General features: G+C 41.1%; 1 pseudogene across 1 annotated transcript in view; it reads right to left on the minus strand.

Annotated features, from left to right (window-relative positions):
- Positions 1-2273: 2273 nt before the first annotated feature.
- LOC118012954 overlaps positions 2274-6969 on the minus strand; it is a 12388-nt pseudogene continuing 7692 nt past the window's right edge. Inside the window, exon 2 of the transcript XR_004679874.1 lies at positions 2274-3819. The product of XR_004679874.1 is annotated as an interferon-induced protein with tetratricopeptide repeats 5-like (transcript). The remainder of the gene's footprint in view (positions 3820-6969) is intronic.

Below are 6969 nucleotides of genomic sequence, written 5' to 3' on the forward strand. Positions count from 1 at the left end.
TAGACTTTAAAGTCTAATATTTAATTATAGAGGCTTTTAGCTCTATTATTGTTTTGATATCATAATTGTATCTTATTGTGTATGGAGTCCATACTTGGGAACATAACCTTAATTCCAACATTATTCCCAATGACTTGCTGCAAAATAAAATATGTGCTGCAAAATGTGATAAATGCTCCTTCTGACAGGTTAGGACTTCATCCTGAATTTCTGAAATACTTGATCATTCCCTTCCCTGTTCTTCCTTCTTGAATAAACAAATGAAATTAGTAAAATAAAAACAGCAGAGACTTAAGTAAATCAAACTTTTAAAAAGTTTTAATTCATGAAATATATTGCAGTATGGGTGTATGTTTGAATATGCATAGAAAACACATCTGGAAGGATACATATTGTTAACAACTTACCAGGGGGGTGTGGAATTGGGTTAGGGTGAGGAGAAGCTCCTTACTTTTAAATTCATATGCTTCTGTTTAAAATTTTACAATGAGAATTCATCATTTTTGTAATAAAATCATAACAGAAATTTAAAATAAAAATAGTAACAATAAGTAAAAAGTAAACATACATAGTAGTCTTTAGGCAGTGGCAGTATAGAGAATCAAACCACAAGGCACACTTTTCCACTAATACTGTGGTGGTAAATATAACTGTAGATGATAATCAAAGAAATAACTTTAAAGAAGCCACTTTCGGGGCGCCTGGGTGGCTCAGTCTGCCTTCAGCTCAGGTCATGGTCCCGGAGTCCTGGGATTGGGCCCCACATCGGGCTCCCTGCTCGGCGGGAAGCCTGCTTCTCCCTCTCTCACTCCCCCTGCTTGTGTTCCTTCTCTCACTGTGTCTCTCTCTGTCAAATAAGTAAAGTCTTAAAAAAAAAAAAAATAAACCACTTTCATCAGCATCTCAATTTAAAAAGCCCCCCAGGGATAAGAGTCCTTAAGCAATAGACCCTTCAAGGTGGATATTCAAACCAAAAGTAGGGCTTAACTATTCCTGAAAGATCTACAGGAAAACGTGTAAATCTGAAACCTTCAGGCAAAAGAAAAAGCTATACAGAAGTAAGTTTGGAATACTAAAGGAGTTAACGAAAGGCCAGAAATTGGAGGTACAAGAACCACCCAGTCCAGACTCAAAACCAAATCACTGAAACCCTGGTAATCTATGGATGTAGAACGGGGACATCTACTTTACCCATTTTTTTAATCATTTTTCCCAATTTCTCAATCTGCTGTCTGTCTCAATAATTTTAACCCAAAAACTCTGCAGTTTTAGTTGGAATAAAATTAATTCCATTTAGGTTCGGTTTATTCTTCTAGTTAAAAGACCAGAGAAACTTGAGACTAACGATTTTCCATTGTTCATTTTTTTCTCACAGCTGTTTCTAGTTACGCAGTGAACATTTTGGGGAGATAACACTTCTGATTTCTCATGGGTCCCTAAAGTTCTATATTTAAAGAAATCCTTTTCCCCCGGTTTTAGTTTTTTTCTTTTATTGAAGTCATCAAAGATGGCAGACTTTTTACTATTATGAGCTTTTTCTTTCAACAAAAAGGATTCTTTAAGTGACTATCAGGCTAATGGTTAAATATCCTCATCAGAGTCAGAAATGGATAGGATCCATCTTTTGCAAGCTACATAGTTAAGAGCTTAACTAATATAATTTTGCACTCCTGAAAGAGCGTTCTTGACTAGGGGTCAAAGGCTTATGTAGGATTATGCTTACTGCATAAGTGAGCAGTATGGGAAATATGACAAACTTTAATCAGAAAATTATTATTATTATTTAAAGATTTTATTTATTTGAGAGAAAGAGAGGAAGGGGGGAGGGGTGGAGGGAGAGGGACAAGCATCAAGAGTCAAACGCGTAACCGAATGAACCACCCAAGTGCCCCTAATCAGAAAATTATAAATAACAGAGATAAAGGGGATATAGTCATAATGCCATACCATTTTTGAAAGGTACATCTGGAATGTTTCTGTTTTCAAATGGATACAGTATTTTAATTAAAAAAAAAAAGCCAAAAGATTCATCACATTTAGTATGATGCCTGGTATACAGTAAACATTCAATAAAAATTGGCTCTATAATTAACAATGGGGGGGCGCCTGGGTGGCTCAGTTGGTTGAGCGTCTGCCTTTGGCTCAGGTCATGATCCCAGGCTCCTGGGATCAAGCCCCGCATCAGGTTCCCTGCTCCGCGGGAAGCCTGCTTCTCCCTCTCCCACTCCCCCTGCTTGTGTTCCCTCTCTGGCTGTATCTGTCAAATAAATAAATAAAATCTTGAAGAAAAAAAAAAAACCAATGGATTAAAACAATAAACAAAAATATATGAGCCCAAAATGGTAAGAAAAGCTTAAAAAACAATTTCCTAGAGTATATATTTAACTAGAAAGTCGAAGCTCACAGAGAGCAGCAAGGGGCTCTGCATTTTCTGGATCTATCCGCTGGGCCCGGTCATAGTACTCAGCAGCTTGCCTCTCTTCTCCCTCCAGCTTATAAACAAGCCCTAGGGCACATAAACTCTGCACATCTGAAGCATCATGACCAAGTCTCTTCAGAGCCAATTTCTTCAGAACACTTGTCAGTTTGGGACGGAGGGATGACTGGTCGCTGATCTTTAAGGCCTCTAAATAATGGTGGATGGCAGTACTTTCTGACTTACAGTAAAATTCCTGAAAGCGGCCATAGTAGTAGTAGATCTGATGTTTGTGATCATCAGTTATGTTCTCCAGATGAAATGCTTTCTGGAAAACTTCTTCAGCCTTACTACACTTGCCTGCCTTGACATACATGTTGGCCAGGTCTGTGTAGACAAATGGGAACTTGGAGTCTCATCGCACAGCTACTTTGAAATGAGAGATAGCCATTGTAATAAGCCTGTCCATTCTCAGTTTATCCTCCCCTTTAGGTCTGTTGCCTGTGGCCTTCTTGATTTCGATCATTTGCGCCCGATAGCAAAGTCCCATCTGGTGATGCAGGAACGAAGACATTGGTGTCACCTTCAAGGCCTTTTTCAAAACTTCAAGAGCTTTGTCCCAGGAATTTTTTCTCCTGTAGAATTTGGCTGTGTAACGAAGGACATGAGGTTGGGAGGATATTTGGTCCAGGATTTCTTCAATATACCTTTCCCCTTCATCTTCTGCTTGTACATCTTGAAGCTTCAGTGCCAGTAAAACCTTAATGTAGGCGTTACCTGGGTTCAGGGCGACAGCCTTCCTCAGCAGGCCCAGAGAAAAGCTCTTTATACACCCGTGTCTGTCAGTATCGTCCAGCTGGTACACTGTGATGGCATGACCTTTGTTAAATTCTGGATTGTCAGGTTCCGCTTCCAGGGCCTTCTCAAAAGCCGCTTTTGCCCTGTGGTAATACTTTCCTCAAATTTCAAGAGTGCCCACCCTCTCTCACAGTCAATCTCAAGTCTGTCCAACTTGTAGTCAGAAGGACTGGACAGTTTCTTGCAGGTGGTCCCTGTCTTGTCTAAATGCTTCTGAGCTTCCTTAAGCTGGTCCATGTGATAATACACCCAGGCATAGTTTCCCCAAGTGACCAGATGTCGAACTTCTTTGTCCGAGTGCTCTCGCTGGATTATGTGTTCTGCTTGTTCCAAGCATTCTAGGGCATCTTCATTTTGGCCTTTTAGGTGTTTCACTTAGGCCAATAGGTTATAAAGAGTTAAGTCTGGATTCTGTGGTGACAAATTCAAGCTGCTGCCCAATTGTATCTTCCACATCAAACAGAATGTCTTCCTTAAGTAAATTCCATGTAAAGTGACATTCTAACTCCAACAGAATGGCCTTCAAGGGGTCCTTAGGAATTTCACTGTCAAAGATAAAATCCTTTTTAAATTTTTGAAGAAATAAGTCCATTTTTAAACCTTAAACATTGTTCTCTGCTTAGCAACCAAATTGATCTTTTGTTGGAATTTCCAGTTGAAGCATTAGGCCCCTATAACTTTATATTAGTTTCCTCTGTGTACAGCTATATCCTAGAAATATTTCATTAAATTCTCATTATTTATTGCAAAACCAGTTCCGCAAAGATGGCTGGGTATTGATTTCCTTTTGGCAGTCACTAACTGTGCCAAGTACCACTTATTTTTACAGAGAGAAATTTAAATGTTTTGTTTACTAGCCTTGAAAATTAAGAATCACAGATCTGTAAACAGTCAATAACAAACATAAAAATTCCATTTCTGTATTATGAATAGGAAAGGAAAGAAGAATAGTCAGAAATAAGAAAAAGAAGTACACTGAAGGAGACACGGAAGCCATACCAATACATCATTTCTGCAGAGGGAGGAAGAAAACCCCGCAGAGAGAAAAGGCCCAGAAACAGACAGGAACAGGTCTGCCAAGAGATGGGGAAAGCATTTTAGGTAGATAAAAAGGAGAGTAACAGATTTCAAAGAAGATAGGGAAAAAGCAAAAGGAGGCTGAGTAATAAGCTCAGTAGGTTTTTTTTTTTTTTAAAGATTTTATTTATTCATTTGAGAGAGACAGAGAGCGCACACAAGCAGGGGGAGAGGCAGAGGGAGAGGGAGAAGCAGACTCTTCGCTGAGCAGGCAGCCCACCCGTGGGGCTCCAGGCCAGGAGCCTGAGATCATGACCCAAGCCAAAGGCAGACGCTTAACCATCTGAGCCACTGAGGCGCCCCAAGTTCAGTAGGTTTTGCTATAAAGCACCACGTCCTTCTGTCCTCTGGGGTTGTGGGCAAGAGTAAAGGCTAAGGGCTATTATGAACTTATCAGTGCCCTTAATATTTACTTCACAAATATTTGCCCAGCTCCCTTTTTGCAAGACCCAGTATAATTTCTGCAGAGCCCACTGGAAACAGGATCTCTGGAACTAGGAAGGTGAAGGGGAAAGGAAGGGAAAGGAAATATTTATTCATTACGGACAGCCTTCTATGTGCAAGATCTTCTAAATAACCCTGGGGATGGAACCCTGAACGAGACACAGCCCTGCTTGTACAGAGCTTATAAGTAAATAGTCAATAACAACTCAGCATTCCAGCCAAGGTCCACGGAAGTGACCCAGAAAGTGTACACAGTCCAGTGCTGTGGACATCTCTGGCTTCGATTTGGTGAGGATCCCTTCTCTTGGATTTCATTTCTGGAACATCCTTTCCCTCTACTATCGGTCCATGTGATTGGAGATGGGTGGTGCACCATTCACTCCGGTCTGGGAAGACACATGATATTCCAGCCATTCCCTGGTCCCAGTGATTTACTCAGAGATAGTCCAATTAAAATATCATTTTGCTGAAATGGGACTTCACTAGAAGTATGTCTCTTCCTTCTAAAAATTTTAAACTGGTAGAATATAAGTTTGGATTTGCTGGTGGCCATCTTTCCAGATTTGAGGACAGCCTGCCTGAGAAGGAATCTAACAGAGCGGAAAGCAGAGCTTCGACAGGAGGAAGGACAGAATGCCCAAGATAGTGACTTAACAGCCTTGCCTGGATCACCCTGTCTACCCCTGAACTTCTCTTAAAGAAAGAACTCTCTCTTTCTTTGTTTAAGCTAGTTTAAATTAGGTTTCTACTATTTGCAATGGACAAAGTCTGGATTAATATTCCTAGTTTTATTTGTTTGTTTTGTTGATGGTGGTGGTGAGGCAGTCAGGAAGGACTTTCTAAATCTGCCACTGGCCATAATTAAGAAATACACAGAAAAAAAATTCCTTAAGGCTTCTTTCGAACAGAGAAGTGCCCTGCTCATGGGATGAACAGGGTACACTGTGTGGGAGAACATGCATGTATATTCCCCTTTCTATTGCACACAGGACCCCCACCCCCACATGTATTTGTATACATGTTTATGGGCACTGTAGTACTATTTCCATCAAAACATTTATCGACCACCTCGTCATCTGTGCCAATTCTAGTTGTAGTGGATACAGTAGTGAGCAAGTAAGTTCAAAAAAGGCCCTTTCTTCATGGTAATTTCACTCTGGAAGAGGAAGGAGCAAAAGGAGTTGAAAGAAAAGAAATATGGAAACAAATCAATATGGAAACACAAATGGACAGCATAATTCCGGATAGTGAGGAGTGTTAAAAAGAAAAAAAAAATCCGATTAATGGTATTAAGTGGTGGTGGTATGTGTGTGAGTGGGGGGATACTTTAGTTAAGATTGTGAAGGAACAGCCCATGTAGAAAGGAGCAATTGAAACAGTAAGATCTCAGCAATGGAACAGAAGCAGTCCTCAAAGATCTGAGGGCAGAATGGTCTAAGCAACCGCTTCTTGACCAGGGTGCTTTTGCCCTCCCTCCCCCGAAACGTCTGGTAATGTCTGGAGACAACTGTGGTCATCACACTGGAGGAATGCTACTGGCATCTAGTGGGTCAAGGCCAGGGATGCTGCTAAATATCCAACAGCGCACAGGGAGGCCTCAAGCACCATGAGTCATCGAGCCCAAAATGTCAGTCGTACGGAGGTTGAGAAACCCTGGTTTGGGCTGAGGAACCAGCAGGTGCAAAGGCCCTGATGTGGGAACAGACTCGAAATGTTCATGGACCAGAAGGAAGGAAAGTGTATGTGATGCATAGTGAAGGGGAAGAGTGGGAGATGAGGCATGGTCGTAGCAGGGACAGAGGTTCAGGGCTTGCAGCCCATGATAAGGAATATTAATTTTACTCTCGTTGTAATGGGAAACCACTACAGAGAGATTTTTAAGTAGGGAAATGAGAATGTTTGATACAGGCTTAAAAAAAAAAATCCCTCTGGCTGCTCTGTGGAGAATGGACAGGGGGTTGGGGGCGGGTCAAGAGGAAGTTGGGAATCTGATAGGGAAGTATTTATTCAACAAATAATTATCCAGAGAATTTATTCAGGGCACTGTTCTAAGTGTTGGGATACAGCAGTGAACAAAACAGGGGGAAAAAAAAGCCCTGACTTCATGTATCTTACATTCTAATGAGGGGTTGGGGGTGGGGAGGGTGTGCCATAAGAAGACCCCAAAATAATTG

This window comes from Mirounga leonina, unplaced genomic scaffold, assembly GCF_011800145.1.
Source record: "Mirounga leonina isolate KUSES-001 unplaced genomic scaffold, KU_Mleo_1.0 Mir_152, whole genome shotgun sequence".
Taxonomy (NCBI): Eukaryota; Metazoa; Chordata; class Mammalia; order Carnivora; family Phocidae; genus Mirounga; species Mirounga leonina.